The sequence below is a fragment of the Ranitomeya variabilis genome, chromosome 1 (assembly GCF_051348905.1).
Source record: "Ranitomeya variabilis isolate aRanVar5 chromosome 1, aRanVar5.hap1, whole genome shotgun sequence".
In the NCBI taxonomy this organism is placed as follows: Eukaryota; Metazoa; Chordata; class Amphibia; order Anura; family Dendrobatidae; genus Ranitomeya; species Ranitomeya variabilis.
In genome coordinates, this window is record NC_135232.1 from 650,262,505 (window position 1) to 650,282,635 (window position 20,131).

The window sequence follows — 20,131 nt, forward strand, 5'->3', positions numbered from 1 at the left end:
TAGAGATGATGCCCTACCGGTTGGTTGAAAGCGAAGCGTTCAAAGACCTGATGGCCTACGCAGTACCATGCTATGACCTACCCAGTCGACGCTTCTTTGTGAGAAAAGCCATCCCAGCCCTCCATCAGCATGTCAAAGACCGCATTGTCCATGCCCTGAGGCAATCAGTCAGTAGAAAGGTGCACCTCACAACAGATGCATGGACCAGTAGGCATGGCCAAGGACGTTACGTGTCCATCACGGCACACTGGGTTAATATGGTGGATGCAGGGTCCACAGAGGACAGCCATAGTGGGACAGTTCTGCCTAGCCCACTGTCTAGGAAACAGTTGGCAGTAAGCGTTCGACACCCCTCCTCTTCCTCCTCCTCCAGAAGCGAAAGCTCATCCACAGAGCGCAGTCGCCCTACCACTCCATCCGCATCTGCCAGTGTTGCACACGAAGGGGTCACATTATGGAACAGCTAGTGGTAAGCGTCAGCAGGCTGTGTTGGAAATGAAGTGTTTGGGCGACAACAGACACACCGCGGAAGTACTGGCCGAGTACTTGCAGCAAGAAACTCAGTCATGGCTGGGCAGTGTACATCTTGAGGCAGGCAAGGTAGTCAGTGATAACGGAAGGAATTTTATGGCTGCCATAGCCCTTTCAGAACTGAAACACATACCTTGCCTGGCTCACACCTTGAACCTGGTGGTGCAGTGCTTCCTGAAAAGTTATCTGGGGTTACCAGCCCTGCTCCTGAAGGTGCGAAGACTTTGCTCGCACATCCGCCGGTCGCCCGTACACTCCAGCCATATGCAGAACCATCAGCGATCGCTGAAGCTTCCCCAGCACCGCCTAATAATCGACGTTGCAACAAGGTGGAACTCCACACTACACATGCTTCAGAGGCTGTGCAAACAGAGGCGCGCTGTAATGTATTTGTGGGAGGATACACATACACGGGCAGGCAGTTGGATGGCAGACATGGAGTTGTCAGGTGTGCAGTGGTCGAAGCTACAAGACCTCTGTCAAGTCCTTCTGTGTTTTGAGGAATGCACACGGCTGGTAAGTGCAGACAATGCCATCATAAGCATGAACATCCCACTAATGCGTCTGCTGATGCAAAGTTTGACGCACATTAAGGAGCAGGCGTCTGCAGCCGAGGATTAAGGAAGCCTTGATGATAGTCAGCCATTGTATGCTCAGGGAACTTTCCTGGACGAGGTGGCGGACGAAGAGGAGGAGGAGGAGGATTATGGGGATGAATATTTATGGGAGGAGGATGCTTCTCAGGGGGCAATAGAAACTGGTGGCATTGCAAGGTCAGGTACAGGGTTTTTGTGGGAGACAAGTGATGTTGATTTGCAAGACAGTTCTCCTCAACCCAGCACAAGCAGTGAATTGACACCTGGAACATTGGCCCACATGGCTGAGTATGCCTTGCGTATCCTAAAAAGGGACCCCGGCATTATAAAAATGATGACCGATGATGATTACTGGTTGGCCTGCCTCCTGGATCCACGCTATAAAGGGAAATTACAAAATATCATGCCACATGAGAACCTTGAGCAAATATTGGCTACCAAACAAGCAACTCTTGTAGACCGTTTGGTTCAGGCATTCCCAGCACACAGCGGCGGTGATGGTTCTCACACGAGCTGTAGGGGGCAACATGGCAGAGGTGTTAGAGGTGCACAAATCAGAAGTGGCGTTGGACAGAGGGGTTTTATGACCAGGTTGTGGAGTGATTTCGCAATGACCGCAGACACGGCAGGTACTGCTGCATCGATTCAAAGTGACAGGAAACTGCATTTGTCCAGTATGGTTACGAACTATTTTTCCTCCCTTATCGATGTTGTCCTTCACAGGTCATTCCCCTTTGATTACTGGGCATCTAAAATAGACACCTGGCCTGAATTGGCAGAATATGCATTACAGGAGCTCGCTTGCCCAGCTGCTAGTGTGCTATTAGAAAGAGTCTTCAGTGCTGCTGGTTCAATACTGACCGAAAAAAGGATTCGTCTGGCTACCCAAAATGTTGATGATCTAACCTTCATTAAAATAAACCAATCATGGATTTCTAATTATTTTGCCCCACCTTCCACTGCTGACACGTAGCTTGCCTGAAAAATGTCTTGCTTTTGGCCTCCTCTGACTGACTGCTCCATTTCCTCCATTTGCAGCTGCTGAATGTCCACCATAGGCCATTTTTTTACCTCCCTAAATGGGCTGACTCCCCCCACAGGGCCGTGGTCACCACCTAGCGCAAGCACCCGTGCGAGTGCCGTTTGCCTGGACAGGTGGGTGTGCCCACTCTTGGGCGACGGCACTGGCACAGGGTCCCTCATAGTACAATGAAGTGTCTCTGACGGTGGTGGTGCACAACCAACGTCAGACACACCGTCGTAATATGAGGGGCCCTGTGCCAGTACCGCCGCCCACGAGAGTGTTCCCCCCCTGGTCGAACAGTGCTCTACCACTTGCAATACTTACCTCTCCCTGCTCCACCACTGTGTAGTCTGTGCTGTTAAATCCTTCAATGGCACTGCCAATACAAATTTGTTGAAATGATAGATAGTTAAAATATACAGGGGCCCTGGCCTCCATTTAGACCATTTAATACTTTGCGCCAACTACCACTGTCTGCTACTTCGCAGAGGAGCCCACCCCTGTACGTAACTATGCCACCTGTTTAGTTTAGAAAATTTTTTTTTGAGACATTTACCTCACTTTATTATTTTGGCCTACTAACTGTGTCAGCCACTCCTTACAGTTGACCTTCACTGAACAAAGCTATGCCGCCAGTTTACTACTGTTACCAATTTTGAACTGCATTGAGCCTACTTTTTTATTTTAGGCCTACTAAGTCTGTCTGCGCCACTCCTTACAATCGTCCTCCGCTGAACAAACCAATGCCGCCTGTGTACCCCTGTAACCAATTTTAAACTGCATTGAGCCTACTTTTTTATTTTAGGCCTACTAAGTCTGTCTGCGCCACTCCTTACAATTGTCCTCCGCTGAACAAAGCTATGCCGCCAGTGTACTCCTGTTACCAATTTTGAACTGCATTTAGCCTGCTTACTTTTTTGGGCCTACTAACTGTGTCTGCCACTCCTTACAATTGTCCTCTGCTGAACAACGCTATGCTGCCAGTTCACTCCTGTAACCCGTTTTGAACTGCATTGAGTCTTTTTTATTTTAGGCCTACTACCTGCCTACTACCTGTGTCTGTCTGCGCCACTCAATACAGCTGTCCTCCATTGAACAAAGGCTATGCCACCTGTTTACTCCTGTTACCATTTTTGAACTGCTTGGAGCTTACTTTTTAAATGTGGGCCTACAACCTGTGTCTGCGCCACTCATTACAGCTGTCCTTCATTGAACAAAGCTATGCCACCTGTTTACTCCTGTTTCGAATATTAAACTGCATTTGGCCTACTTGTTTGGTTGGGCCTACTAATGGTGTCTGCCGCTGCTTGTTGTTCTCCTCCACTGAACAAAGCTGAGCTTCAATTTTCAGCCTATATCAAATATTAACCCCTTCATGACCTTGGGATTTTTCATTTTTCCTTGTTCGTTTTTCACTCCCCTCCTTCCCAGAGCCATAACTTTTTTATTTTTCAGTCAATTTGGCCATGTTAGGGCTTATTTTTTGCGGGACGATTTGTACTTTTGAACGACATCATTGGTTTTAGCATGTTGTGTACTAGATAATGGGAAAAAAATTCCAAGTGCAGTGAAATTGCAAAAAAAGTGCAGTCCCACACTTGTTTTTTGTTTGGCTTTTTTGCTAGGTTCACTAAATGCTAAAACTGACCTGACATTATGATTCTCCAGGTCAGTACAAGTTCATAGACACCTAACATGACTAGGTTATTTTTTACCTAAGTGGTGAAAAAAAAATTCCAAACTTTGATAAAAAAACAAATTGCGCCATTTTCCGATACTCGTAGCGTCTCCATTTTTCATGATCTGGGGTCGGTTGAGGGCTTATTTTTTGCATGCCTAGATGACATTTTTAATGATAGCATTTTGGTGCAGATACGTTCTATTGATCGCCCGTTATTGCATTTTAATGCCATATCGCGGTGACGAAAAAAAACGTAATTCTGGCGTTTCAAATTTTTTTCTCGCTACGCTGTTTAGCGATCAGGTTAATGCTTTGTTTTATTGATAGATCGGGCGATTCTGAACTCGGCGATACCAAATATGTGTAGATTTGATTTTTTTTTTATTGATTTATTTTGATTGGGGTGAAAGGGGGGTGATTTAAACTTTTATATTTTTTTAATTTTTTTTCACTTTTTTAAAACTTTTTAACTTTATTCATGCTTCAATAGCCTCCATGGGAGGCTAGAAGCAGGCACAGCACGATCGGCTCTGCTACATAGCAGCGATCTGCCGTTCGCTGCTATGTAGCAGAAAATCAGGTGTGCTGTGAGCGCCGACCACAGGGTGGCGCTCACAGCTGCCGGGGATCATGGACCTCTATGGTTACAATACTGAAGCATCACCGACCTCCGATCATGTGACGGGGGTCGGCGATGCCATCATTTCCGGCCGCCCGGCCGGATGCGGTAGTTAAATGCCGCTGTCTGCATTTGACAGCTGCATTTAACTAGTTAATAGGCGTGGGCAGATCGCGATTCTGCCCGCGCCTATTACGGGCACATGTCAGCTGTTCAAAACAGCTGACATGTCCCCTGTTATGATCCTTAGTGGCTGAGGATCACGAATAGACCAGCAAGTGAATAAACTAAGGACAAGCTCTAGGGAGATGGTAACTGGACTGATCGCAAATCTGAACCTATCCAAAACAACTAGAGGTAGCCGGTGAACGTGCCTAAAAAATTCCTAGATATCTCGAGCCAGCCTGAGGAACTAGCTACCCCTAAAGAGAAAGAAAGACCTCGCTTGCCTCCAGAGAAATAATCCCCAAAGATATAGAAGCCCCCAACAAATATTAACGGTGAAGTAAGAAGAAGGCACATACGTAGGGATGAAATCAGATTCAGCAAAAGAGGCCCACTAGTACTAGAAAGCAGAAAATAGAGCAGGGGTCTATGCGATCAATAAAAAACCCTTACAAAATATCCATCCTGAGATTTCAAGAACCCACACACCAACTAATGGTGTGTGGGGAGAAACTCAGTCCACTAGAGCATCCAGCAAGCGAGGGAATCACATTTTTGCAAGCTGGACAAGAAAACATGATAAACACTGCTGATCAAAAAATGAGCAAACAAAACTTAGCTTGTCCTGGGTGGACTGGGAGCAAGGTAGTCAGAAGGAATCTGAGTAGCACTGATTACATCGACAGCCGGCAACAAGTGGAAGTAAAACAGAGCTATATAGGAACCTCCCAGAGGATAACGAACCAGCTGATAGCCAGAGACCAGCAGGATAACAAACAAAGCCACCAGGGGGAGCCCAAAGCAAAAGTCACACCATACCACCAGTGACAACAAGAGGGAGCCCGAAAACAGAGTTCACAACAGTACCCCCCCCTTAAGGAGGGGTCACCGAACCCTCATGAAAACCCCCAGGGCGATCAGGATGAGCCACATGGAAGGCACGAACCAAATCGGCCGCATGAACATCAGAGGCGACAACCCAAGAATTATCCTCCTGACCATAGCCCTTCCACTTGACCAAATACTGGAGCCTCCGTCTAGAAACACGAGAATCCAAGATCTTCTCCACCACGTATTCCAATTCTCCCTCAACCAGCACCGGGGCAGGAGGCTCAACCGGAGGAACCACAGGTACCACATACCTCCGCAACAACGAGCGATGGAACACATTATGAATAGCAAATGATGCCGGGAGGTTCAGACGGAATGACACAGGGCCAAGGACTTCCAGAATCTTATAAGGACCGATAAACCGAGGCTTGAACTTAGGAGAGGAGACCTTCATAGGAACGAAGCGAGAAGACAACCACACCAAGTCCCCAACGCGAAGTCGGGGACCCACACAGCGACGGCGGTTGGCAAAGAGCTGAGCCTTCTCTTGTGACAACTTCAAATTGTCCACCACATGATTCCAAATCTGATGCAACCTATCCACCACAACATCCACTCCAGGACAGTCAGAAGGCTCCACCTGACCCGAGGAAAAACGAGGATGAAACACCGAATTACAAAAAAAAGGAGAAACCAAAGTAGCAGAACTAGCCCGATTAATAAGGGCAAACTCGGCCAACGGTAAAAAAGTAACCCAGTCGTCCTGGTCAGCAGAAACAAAACATCTTAAATAAGTCTCCAAGGTCTGATTAGTTCGCTCGGTTTGGCCATTCGTCTGAGGATGGAAGGCCGATGAAAAAGACAATTCAATGCCCAACTTAGCACAAAAGGTCCGCCAAAATCTAGACACAAACTGGGATCCTCTGTCAGAAACAATGTTCTCAGGAATCCCGTGCAAACGAACCACATTTTGAAAAAACAGTGGAACCAACTCGGAGGAGGAAGGCAACTTAGGCAAGGGCACCAAATGGACCATCTTAGAAAAACGATCACACACCACCCAGATGACAGACATTCTCTGAGAGACAGGGAGATCTGAAATAAAATCCATGGAAATGTGCGTCCAAGGCCTCTTCGGGACAGGCAAAGGTAACAGCAAACCACTGGCACGAGAACAGCAAGGCTTCGCCCGAGCACAAATTCCACAAGACTGCACAAAGGAACGCACATCCCGCGACAAGGAAGGCCACCAAAAAGACCTGGCCACCAAGTCTCTGGTACCAAATATTCCAGGATGGCCCGCCAACACCGAAGAATGAACCTCGGAGATGACTCTGTTGGTCCATCTATCCGGGACAAACAGTCTCTCCGGTGGACAGCGGTCAGGTCTATCCGCCTGAAACTCTTGCAGCACACGTCGCAAATCTGGGGAGATGGCAGACAAAATCACCCCTTCTCTAAGGATACCAGCCGGCTCTGAATCTCCAGGAGAGTCAGGCACAAAACTCCTAGAAAGAGCATCAGCCTTCACATTCTTCGAACCCGGCAGGTACGAGACCATGAAATCAAAACGAGAGAAAAACAACGACCAACGAGCCTGTCTGGGATTCAGCCGCTTGGCCGACTCGAGATAAATCAAATTCTTGTGGTCAGTCAAGACCACCACACGATGTTTAGCTCCCTCGAGCCAATGTCGCCACTCCTCAAATGCCCACTTCATAGCCAACAGCTCCCGATTACCGACATCATAATTCCGCTCGGCAGGCGAAAACTTTCTTGAAAAGAAAGCACATGGCTTCATCACAGAGCCATCGTGGCTTCTCTGCGACCAGGGCCTCCATCAGGGCATTACAGCCGTTACTGCTGTATGGGGCCCGGTCAGCAGCAGTGCACAGAGGGGCCCGCAGATCCGGGGCCCCACTGTTGTGGTTCTACTGATCGGCCCCCATCGTGCACTAAAATACTGTGCACTGCGGCGCACATGTCGGTGCTGGGGCCCGGGAGCCGTCTTGGAGCTGTGCACGGCCGTCTTACCTAGTCGGCTGCGCAGCTCCTGCTCGGCTGCAGCTAGAATGTATGGGCTCCCTGCAGGTCCTGACTACAGCCCATCCATTCTAGCCAGTAGGGGGGGGGGCATCGCCCCGGGCCCTGTCACATGAAGGGGCCCACGGGGAGCCAGGGCAGGGCCACTTCTGTGACGAGGCAGAACACATAGGAGCAGAGCAGTATAACGTCTGCTCCCGTCTGACAAGCTGCACGCTGGCTACTAGCACAGTGGCCGGCTGCAGTCTCCCCCCTGCAGTGAATGGTTTCGCCCCCTGACCTGATCATGAAGCTTCTCCTGGCTGCAGTTTTCTTCACTCTGTGCACGCTGGGATTGGCTCAGGCACGCTGGGTCCTAGTGCTCACATCTTACATTTCACTGACACTTCCTGGTCCTGCAGTGCAAACGTTATCAGTAAGTGCTGGGGATGGGACATTTTAGGTTTATTAAATTCAGGTATGTCACTGTGAGACCCTTGGGGTATTGTGGGGGCTGAAAGTGGGTGAGGGGGGACAGGGTACTGGGGGGTGAATGTGAGACCATGGGGGTGTTGTGGGGGCTGAAGGTGGGTGAGGTGGGACAGGGCACTGAGGGGTGGATGTGAGACGATGGGGGTATTGTGGGGGAGGGGGACAGGTCACTGGGGGCTGAATATTATAATGTTATGATAGTATATGTACGGGGAGGCTGGAGATGGGGGGTAGGGGGCCTTTGATACGTACCACCTGTGTATTTTATGAGTGTTAGTATAAGGAGCCCGAATACAGTAACCAAGAGCTGCATCACATTTACAGCACCACTTCCAGGTACTGAAAATCCCCGTCCCCTGCCCCCTGTCTGATACTCACCTTCTGGCGTCTTCATCTGTTTTAGTCTCCGCTCGGCTCCTTCTCCTGCAGTTTGTGACCTGTCCGAGGCTCCAGTGTTTCATGGAGCGGCGCAGAGGTCACTAATCAGTGTGAGTCTGTGGGAGCCTCGTTCTGCCTCTTCCTCACTCTCAGGCTATGTGCACACGGTGCGGATTGGCCGCTGCGGATCTGCAGCAGTTTTCCATCTGGTTTACAGTACCATTTAAACCTATGGAAAACCAAATCCGCAGTGCCCATGGTGCGGAAACGCTGCATTGTATTTTCCGCAGCGTGTCAATTCTATTTGCAGATTCCGCAGCATTTTACACCTGCTCCTGTATAGGATTCCGCAGGTGGTAAAACGCAGGTGAAATCTGCACAAAAAAAACACAGGAAATCCGCAGTAAATCCGCAACAAAGTGCACATAGCCTCATAGTCTTACATTGAGCGCTTGTGACATAGCTTCTAACTTCTGGCCTGTCAGAAGCTGCGCTCACAAGTTTGAGCAGCGGCACTGCAGCAGTGCCCCAAAATACTGAATACGCCGGAGGATGAGTAAATGTCCATCATACTGTGTATACGGGAGCTGCGGGTCCATCATACTGTGTATAAGGGAGCTGTAAGTCCATCATACTGTGTATACGGGAGCTGCGGGTCCATCATACTGTGTATAAGGGAGCTGCGGGTCCATCATACTCTGTATAAGGGAGCTGTAAGTCCATCATACTGTGTATACGGGAGCTGCGGGTCCATCATACTATGTATAAGGGAGCTGCGGGCCCATCATACTCTGTATAAGGGAGCTGTGGGCTCATCATACTGTGTATAAGGAAGCTGTGGGCTCATCATACTGTGTATAAGGAAGCTGTGGGCCCATCATACTGTGTACAGGGGAACTGTGAGGGACATCATACTGTTTGACGGGAGCTGCAGGCCCATCATACTGTGTATAAGGAAGCTGTGGGCCCATCATACTGTGTACAGGGGAACTGTGAGGGACATCATACTATTTGACGGGAGCTGCTGGCCCATCATACTGGGTATAGGAAACTGTGAAGGCATATTGTGCATATGGGAGCTGTTGGCCCGTTACACTGTATATAGGGGAGCTCTGGGGGGCATTATACTTTCTATAGTGGAGTTCTGTCAGCATTATACTGTGTATAGGGGAGCATTGGGCTCACTATCTATAGGGGAGCAGTGGGAACATCATACTGTGTAAATAGGGGAGAAGTGGGAACATCATACGGTGTATAGGGGAGTTATAGAATCATCATACGGTGTATAGGGGAGCTGTGGGGGCCTTAGATGGTGTATAGGGAAGCTTTAAGCTCACCATACTGTGTATAATGGAGCAGTACAAGGGGGAACTTAGGGGACATTATTAAATGTTAAGTGGGCACTTAAGCATCATTGTTATAGGGGCACTCGGAGTATTGTGACCATCAAAGTTGCATATGGTCACAATATGGCGGTAAAGTCAATGTTCGTTTTTGTATAGAGATTTATTTTCAATAACAGTAGGGTCATATTCTGAGGTTCCCCTATATTCACAATAAGTGCACAACCGTAACTGTAATCAGGGTTAGCTGGTTAGGGGCCCACTCAGATGTTTCGCCCCCCTAAGTTGAAACCCTAGCTACGCCTCTGATTCTAGCAATCTCAGTAGTGAATGTGCTAGAATGTAGGGGCTCCTGTCAGGTCCTCTCAGCAGCCCATACATTCTAGCTGCTGCTTCACTGCTGGAAACACTAGACGCCCCGGAACGACTGAGGTAAGTATAAAAAACATTTTTATTTTTGTTTTTTTAAATGGGTGAGGTGGGGGGAGTGAGACTGCAGATGATGAAGTGTGTTTAAGGGGGCACTGCGCATGATGAAATGATAGGGGGCTGCAGATGATGAAGTGTGGTTGAGGGGGCACTGCGCATGATGAAATGATAGGGGGCTGCAGATGATGAAGTGTGGTTGAGGGGGCACTGCACATGATGAAATGATAGGGGGCTGCAGATGATGAAGTGTGGTTGAGGGGGCACTGCGCATGATGAAATGATAGGGGACTGCAGATGATGAAGTGTGGTTGAGGGGGCACTGTGCATGATGAAATGATAGGGGGCTGCAGATGATGAAGTGTGGTTGAGGGGGCACTGCGCATGGTGAAATGATAGGGGGCTGCAGATGATGAAGTGTGGTTGAGGGGGCACTGCGCATGATGAAATGATAGGAGGCTGCAGATGATGAAGTGTGGTTGAGGGGGCACTGCGCAAGTGTGCATGATGAAATGATACGGGGCTGCAGATGATGAAGTGTGTTTGAGGGGGCACTGCGCATGATGAAATGATAGGGGGCTGCAGATGATGAAGTGTGTTTGAGGGCACTGCGCATGATGAAATGATAGTGGTAGTAACAGAAGAAAAGAAAGCCACTATGATATATGCACACCACCAAATATAAAGTGAATCAAACAAGCTTTATTGATAACATATAAAAACAATTAAAAACATGTAAACAAAGCTCCCTCCGTGTATATGCTCCCAAAACTACTCAGTGCACCACACACCTTCCATATGATGATGGAGGACATATATCCAATATAACACTTGGCCAATAGTGTATACACAGTTTAGTAGTCACTGGCAAGTCCGCCACATAATACCCAACAAACACAATAACAGAGTAATATCAGACTGCCACATGAGAGCCCCGGACTATGATACTCCCCCAAAGGTACATATATGTAGGGCACAAGATACTGCGGCAAATAGTGGCTCCAGATGGATAGGAAGGAAAAGATTTCACCCTCCTAAGCACACTAGTCACCTGTGCTAAAAATGAAGAGGGATCATGCAGCGGTCACCAAAAGGATTTTTGCTGATCAAAGTAAAGGGCTGACAGCCATCCTGAAAATAGCCAGGACCGAGCACCCAGGGAGCATGGAGTAACGGAGGGAGAGCCCAACGCGTGTCGCTGTTACACACAGCTTCGTCAGGGGGGGAGCCACTATTTGCCGCAGTATCTTGTGCCCGGAGGGAGCTTTGTTTACATGTTTTTAATTGTTTTTATATGTTATCAATAAAGCTTGTTTGATTCACTTTATATTTGGTGGTGTGCATATATCATAGTGGCTTTCTTTTCTTCTGTTACTATTGCTTGTCTACTAGCCACGTTATGCACCCCCATTAGCTATTTATTTATGGACATTATAGTGCGCCAGCTATTTCTATATGTTTAATGAAATGATAGTGGGCTGCAGATGATGAAGTGTGTTTAAGGGGGCACTGCGCATGATGAAATGATAGGGGGCTGCAGATGATGAAGTGTGTTTGAGGGGGTACTGCACATAATGAAATGATAGGGGGCTGCAAATGATGAAGTGGGGGTGATGGGGACTGCAGATGATGAATTGTGTTTGAGGGGGTACTGCACATGATGAAATGATAGGGGGCTGCAAATTATAAAGTAAGGGGGACTGCAGATGAAGTGAAGGGGGGATAGGGGACTAAATGATGAAGTAAGGTGGACTGCAAATGATGAAGTGGGGGTGATGGGGACTGCATGCACATCAAGTGAGTGTGAGGGACGGTGGACAGCAATTGAATTGTAGGTGGGGGTGGGGAGAGCCAATGGTATATTGAAGGTAGGGAGAGCAAATAATGAATTTTGAGGGTGGGGAAGAGCAGTTGATAATGAATAGAGGGTGGGAGAGAGAGAAGACATGACAATGAATTGAGGCAGAAGGGGCATGTAACTATAATGAATCGGAGTTAGGGTTAGAGCGGGAGGTGCATAGTGGGATCGTTGAGGATAAAGTGACTGGAAATAAATTGGGAGAAAGTACAGGTGCTAATTAATTTATATATTAAATGAGGAAAGTGGCTATGTATAGCTAGAAGGGGCTCAGTGGCATATTATAATTTATATTTGGAATGGTGGGTTGCATAATAACCAATTACAGTATATATTAATGGTGGGTGAATGTCTGTATTCAGATGTGTAGTGTAGAAGAAAGGAAAAAAGTGGGGAATGTGCTCTGAAAGCGGTGCTCTAGATAACTGTGTTATTTTATGCAGAGACGAGTCCTGGCTGAAAGAAGTGATGGCGGTCTGCGCTGGATTAAAAAGAAACGCAAAGATGAAGGACTTCAGCTAGAGACATCACTGGTGAGTCAGTATGTTACCTGTACACTGACACCATACACTATATACTGTATACAGAGCTCCTGTGTATCATGTCACTAGTGATCCCTGTATTACCTATACACTGACACCATACACTGTATACTGAGCTCCTGTGTATAATGTCACTGGTGATCACTATATTATCTGTACACTAAACACTATATACAGAGCTCCTGTGTATAATGTCACTAGTGATCACTGTATTACATGTACACTGACACTATATATAGAGCTCCTGTGTATAATGTCACTGGTGATCCCTGTATTACCTGTACACTGACACTATATATAGAGCTCCTGTGTATAATGGCATCGGTGACCACTGTATTACCTGTACACAGACACTGCATACTAAGTACAGATCTCCTATGTATAATAGCACTTATGGTGATAGTATTTTTTTTTTTATTAATGATCAGTATTGTACTATTCAGTCACAATGTGGTGGTAATATGTTGTCCGGCCATGGTGTGGCGGTATTTGTTCCTTGTATGTGCTATTATTTGGTCACTATTTGGTGGTAATATGTGGTCTGGTCATGGTGTGGTGAAAATTTGTTCCTTGTACGTGCTATTATTCGGTCACCGTGTGGTGGTAATATGTGGTCTGGTCATGTTGTGTTGGTATTTGTTCCTTGTATGTAGTTGATCACCATGTGGTGGTAATATGTGGTCTGTACATGCTGCTGTGGTATTTGTCCCTTGTATGCGATATTGTTCGGTCACTGTGGTGGTAATATGTGGTCTGCACATGGTGTGGCAGTATTTATTCCTTGTAGATAGTATTATAGGTCACTATGTGGTGATAATGTGGTGTCTGGTCATGGTGTTGTGTTATTTGTCCCTTGTATGTGGAATTATTGGTCATTTGAAAAATTGAAAAATAAATAAAAATATACCTAAATTGTATTGCATATTTTAACAAATGTTTAATAAGTTAGAGTAGAGTAGGGCCCGGCTAAAAGAGTCTACCTTGTCATCGTGGCAGATTAAAAAAACCTTTTGGCCAAAACAAAATCTGCTGGCTGTGTGTGTGATCTGGTGATGGGAACTGTTAATGTGTGATTGGTGAGAAGTGTAGTTTTTCCAAGAGTCAGCGGTGTTGCTGTAGACAGTTCGAGGGTTGGAGGCGGGGCTGGGGTGGAGCCTGGGCGGAGTCTTAAGGGGGCCCCGAAAATGTTGCCAGTATGGGGCCCCGAAATTTCTAGTGGCAGCCCTGTCTGCGACAAAACAGCCCCCGCTCCAATCTCGGAAGCATCAACCTCCACCTGGAAGGGAAGTGAGACATCTGGCTGACACAAGACCGGAGCCGAAGAAAACCGACGCTTCAGCTCCCGAAAGGCCTCCACAGCCGCAGAAGACCAATTAGTCACATCAGAACCCTTCTTGGTCAAATCCGTCAAAGGCTTAACAACGCCAGAAAAATTAGCTATGAAGCGACGGTAAAAATTAGCAAAACCCAAGAACTTCTGAAGACTCTTAACCGATGTAGGCTGCGTCCAGTCATGAATAGCCTGAACCTTGACTGGGTCCATCTCAATAGTAGAAGGAGAAAAAATGAAACCCAAAAAAGAAATCTTCTGGACTCCAAAAAGACATTTTGAGCCCTTCACAAATAAAGCATTGTCACGTAGGACCTGAAAGACCATCCTGACCTGCTTAACATGAGACTCCCAATCATCCGAAAAAAACAGAATATCATCCAGATACACAATCATAAACTTATCCAGATATTCACGGAAGATGTCATGCATAAAGGACTGAAAGACTGAAGGAGCATTAGAAAGTCCAAAAGGCATCACCAAGTACTCAAAATGGCCTTCAGGCGTATTAAATGCAGTTTTCCATTCATCACCCTGTTTTATACGCACAAGGTTATACGCACCACGAAGATCTATCTTGGTGAACCAACTAGACCCCCTAATGCGAGCAAACAAATCAGTTAACAATGGCAAAGGATACTGAAATTTGACCGTGATTTTATTCAAAAGGCGATAATCAATACAGGGTCTCAGGGAACCATCCTTTTTAGCCACAAAAAAGAATCCTGCACCAAGAGGGGATGAGGACGGGCGAATATGTCCCTTCTCTAAAGACTCCTTTATATAACTCCGCATGGCAGCATGCTCTGGCACAGATAAATTGAAAAGTCGTCCCTTAGGAAACTTATTACCAGGAATCAAATTTATAGCACAATCACAGTCCCTATGAGGAGGTAGAGAATTGAGTTTGGGCTCCTCAAATACATCCTGGTAGTCTGACAAAAACGTAGGGACTTCAGAAGGAGTGGACGAAGCAATTGACACCACAGGAGCGTCACCATGAATTCCCTGACAACCCCAACTTGACACCGACATAGCTTTCCAATCCAGGACTGGATTAGGAGTCTGCAACCATGGTAGACCCAACACGACGACATCATGCAAATTATGCAGTACAAGAAAGCGAATCACCTCCTGATGAACAGGAGTCATGCACATGGTCACTTGTGTCCAGTACTGAGGTCTATTCGTAGCCAATGGTGTAGAATCAATACCCCTTAGTGGAATAGGGAATTTTAAAGGCTCCAAATCAAAACCACAGCGCCTGGCAAATGACCAATCCATCAGACTCAGGGCGGCACCTGAATCTACAAAAGCATTAACCGGGTAAGATGACAGGGAACAAATCAGGGTAACAGACAAAATGAACTTAGGCTGTAAAGTACCAATGGTGACAGATTTATCAACCTTTTTTTTGCGCTTCGAGCATGCTGAGATAACATGAGCTGAGTCACCACAGTAAAAGCACAACCCATTTTGCCGTCTATAATTTTGCCGTTCACTTCTGGTCAGAATTCTGTCACATTGCATAGATTCAGGTGTCTGTTCAGAAGACACCGCCAAATGGTGCACCGGTTTGCGCTCCCGCAAACGCCGATCAATCTGAATGGCCAGAGTCATTGACTCATTCAGACCTGCAGGCGTAGGGAACCCCACCATGACATTCTTAATGGCTTCAGAAAGACCTTCTCTGAAATTTGCAGCCAGGGCACACTCATTCCACTGAGTAAGCACCGACCATTTCCGAAATTTCTGGCAGTACCCCTCTGCTTCATCTTGCCCCTGCGAGAGGGCCAATAACGTTTTTTCAGCCTGGTTCTCAAGATTAGGTTCCTCATAGAGCAATTCAAGGGCTAGAAAAAACGCATCTACACTAAGCAATGCAGGATCCCCTGGCGCCAATGCGAAGGCCCAATCTTGGGGGTCACCACGCAAAAAGGAAATGATAATCTTAACTTGCTGAACAGCATCACCAGAGGAACGAGGTTTCAAAGAAAGAAACAACTCACAATTGTTCCTAAAATTCAGGAACCTAGATCTATCTCCAGAAAACAACTCCGGAATAGGTATTCTAGGCTCTGACATAGGACTGTGAACAACAAAATCCTGAATACTTTGAACCCTAGCAGCAAGATGATCCAGACTGGAAGCCAAGCTCTGGACATCCATGTCAGCAGCTGAACTCAGAGCCACACCAAAATTAAGAGGAGGAGAGAAGCTAGCCACAGCAGCTAGACACAGCAGATAGACACATGGCAACAAAAAAAAAAAAAAAAAAATTCTCAAGGCTTCTTTTCTCCTGCTTCTGCCATGCAATTAACACTTTACAGGCCGGCAGTACTGTTATGATCCTTAGTGGCTGAGGATCACGAATAGACCAGCAAGTGAATAAACTAAGGACAAGCTCTAGGGAGATGGTAACTGGACTGATCGCAAATCTGAACCTATCCAAAACAACTAGAGGTAGCCGGTGAACGTACCTAAAAAATTCCTAGACGTCTCGAGCCAGCCTGAGGTACTAGCTACCCCTAAAGAGAAAGAAAGACCTCGCTTGCCTCCAGAGAAATAATCCCCAAAGATATAGAAGCCCCCAACAAATATTAACGGTGAAGTAAGAAGAAGGCACATGCGTAGGGATGAAATCAGATTCAGCAAAAGAGGCCCACTAGTACTAGAAAGCAGAAAATAGAGCAGGGGTCTATGCGATCAATAAAAAACCCTTACAAAATATCCATCCTGAGATTTCAAGAACCCACACACCAACTAATGGTGTGTGGGGAGAAACTCAGTCCACTAGAGCATCCAGCAAGCGAGGGAATCACATTTTAGCAAGCTGGACAAGAAAACATGATAAACACTGCTGATCAAAAAATGAGCAAACAAAACTTAGCTTGTCCTGGATGGACTGGGAGCAAGGTAGTCAGAAGGAATCTGAGTAGCACTGATTACATCGACAGCCGGCAACAAGTGGAAGTAAAACAGAGCTATATAGGAACCTCCCAGAGGATAACGAACCAGCTGATAGCCAGAGACCAGCAGGATAACAAACAAAGCCACCAGGGGGAGCCCAAAGCAAAAGTCACACCATACCACCAGTGACCACAAGAGGGAGCCCGAAAAAAGAGTTCACAACAGTCCCCGCTTTGATGCGGGCTCACCGCCGGAGCCCGCATCAAAGAGGGGCTTCTGACCTCGGACGTACTATCCCGTCCGAGGTCAGAAAGGGGTTAAACTGCATTTGGCCTACTTGTTTGGTTGGGCCTACTAACGGTGTCTGCCGCTCCTTGCTTTTCTCCTCCACTGAACAAAGCTGAGATTCAATTTTCAGCCTATATCAAATATTAAATCATCATCAGGTGCTTCCACTTTGGACGGGGCTATTTAGTCTGGCTTCACCCTTTAGAGAGTGCCAGTTGTCCATTGTTTTTCTGGAGGATTCACATCTCTGCTTGGTTTCTCCTGCTGGATTGTCCAAATCATCAAAGATAAGTCCTGGCTTTGTTTTTGCAGTCCACATGCGGTGGACTTTATAGTTCAGTGAATTGCTATGTTTTTTCTTGTCCAGCTTTGTCTGTGTAAGGATTTATTCAGCCAAGCTGGAAGCTCTGGAGTCGCAGAGTTACCCTCCATGCCTTTAGTTAGGTGTGGAGATTTTTGTATTCTCTGTGGTGGATTTTTGTAGCATTTTAATACTGACCGCACAGTACTCTGTCCTGTCTTTTCTTTCTAGGTAGCGTGGCCTCCTTTGCTAAATTCTGTTTTCAGTCTGCGTTTGTAATTTCCCTCTCCTCTCACAGTCAATATTTGTGGTGGGCTGTCTTTCCTTTGGGGATTTTCTCTGAGGCAAGATAGTTTTCCTGTTTCTTTCTTTAGGGGTAATTAGTCCTCCGGCTGTGACGAGGTGTCGAGGGAGTGACAGGAACATCCCACGGCTACTTATAGTTGCGGTGTTAAGTTCAGGGTCTGCGGTCAGTATAGAGGCCACCTACTCCAGAGCTCGTCCATGCTGCTCCTAGGCCACCAGATCATAACAGTACAACTGGCCAACAATGAGTTAACCGCATCTCAAAAGAAGGGAAAGAAAGTGCTGAGCCATTTTTTTTCTGTATTCTGTTGTGTTTTTTCCCTCTTCACCTCTGGGTGGCTCAAGAGTCAGGCGCTGACATGGATGTTCAGGGACTTGCTTCTCGGGTGGATCAACTTGCTGCTAGAGTACAGGGTATTTCTGATTATATCGTGCAGACTCCTGTTTTAGAGCCTAGAATTCCTACCCCTATCTGTTTTTTGGGGACAGGTCCAAATTTTTGAGCTTTAAAAATAACTGTAAACTGTTTTTTGCTCTGAAGCCCCGTTCCTCTGGTGATCCCATCCAGCAGGTAAAAATTGTCATTTCTCTGTTGCGTGGCGACCCGCAGGATTGGGCATTTTCCCTGGAATCTGGGAATCCGGCCTTGCTTAATGTAGACACCTTTTTTCAGGCGCTTGGGTTATTGTATGATGAACCTAATTCTGTGGATCATGCTGAGAAAACCTTGTTGGCCCTGTGTCAGGGTCAAGAAGCGGCAGAATCATATTGCTAGAAATTTAGAAAATGGTCTGTGCTTACTAAGTGGAATGAGGATGCTTTGGCGGCAATTTTCAGAAAGGGTCTTTCTGAATCTGTTAAAGATGTTATGGTGGGCTTCCCCACGCCTGCAGGTTTGAGTGATTCTATGTCTCTGGCCATTCAAATTGATCGGCGCTTGCGTGAGCGCAGAGTTGTGCACACTATGGCATTGTCTTCCGAGCGGAGTCCTGAGCCGTTGGGGTTGGGGTTGGGGTTGTCAGGAGGTTCATGATGACGTTCCTCTGATGTCAACTTCCTCCTCTCCCTCTTCTGAAATTCCTGAGTTTGTCAGATTTCCAGGATGTTTTCGATGAGCCCAAGTCCAGTTCCCTTCCACCGCATAGGGACTGTGATTGTGCTATTGACTTGATTCCAGGCTTTAAGTTTCCTAAGGGCCGACTTTTCAACCTGTCTGTGCCTGAAACATGCCGCCATGCGGAGCTATGTAAAGGAGTCTTTGGAGAAGGGGCATATTCGGCCATCATCTTCTCCATTGGGAGCAGGTTTTTTTTTTTGTTGCCAAGAAGGATGGCTCCTTGAGACCCTGTATTGATTATCGCCTCTTGAATAAGATCACGGTCATATTCCAATACCCTTTGCCTTCTGATTTGTTTGCCAGGATTAAGGGGGCTAGTTGGTTTACTAAGATTGACCTTCGAGGGGCATATAATCTTGTTCGTATTAAGCAGGGTGACGAATTGAAAACTGCGTTTAATACGCCCGAGGGCCATTTTGAATATCTTGTGATGCCATTCGGACTCTCTAATGCCCCATCTGTGTTTCAGTCCTTCATGCATGACATTTTTCGGAATTATCTTGATAAATTCATGATTGTATATTTGGATGATATTTTGATTTTTTCAGATGATTGGGAGTCTCATGTGAAACAAGTCAGGATGGTATTTCAGGTCCTTCGTGATAATGCCTTGTTTGTGAAGGGGTCTAAGTGCCTCTTTGGAGTACAGAAGGTTTCTTTTTTGGGCTTCATTTTTTCTCCATCATCTATAGAAATGGATCCGGTTAAGGTTCAGGCCATTCATGATTGGATCCAGCCCACATCCGTGAAGAGCCTTCAGAAATTTTTGGGCTTTGCTAATTTTTATCGCCGTTTCATTGCCAACGTTTCCAGTGTGGTTAAGCCCCTGACCGATTTGACGAGGAAGGGAGCTGATGTAGCTAATTGGTCCTCTGAGGCTGTTTCTGCCTTTCAGGAGCTTAAGCGCCGATTTACTTCTGCCCGTGTTGCGTCAGCCGGATGTTTCTCTTCCTTTTCAGGTTGAGGTTGACGCTTCTGAGATTGGGGCAGGGGCCGTTTTGTCTCAGAGGAATTCTGATGGTTCCTTGATGAAACCGTGAGCTTTCTTTTCTCTAAAGTTTTCGCCTGCGGAACGCAATTATGATGTCGGCAATCGTGAGTTGTTGGCTATGAAGTGGGCATTTGAGGAGTGGCGACATTGGCTTGAGGGGGCCAAGCACCGTATTGTGGTCTTGACCGATCATAAGAATCTGATTTACCTCGAGTCTGCCAAACGGCTGAATCCTAGACAGGCCCGATGGTCCCTGTTTTTCTCCCATTTTGATTTTGTTGTCTCGTATCTTCCGTGTTCTAAGAATGTTAAGGCTGATGCCCTCTCTAGGAGCTTTTTGCCTGATTCCCCTGGGATTCTTGAGCCGGTTGGTATTCTGA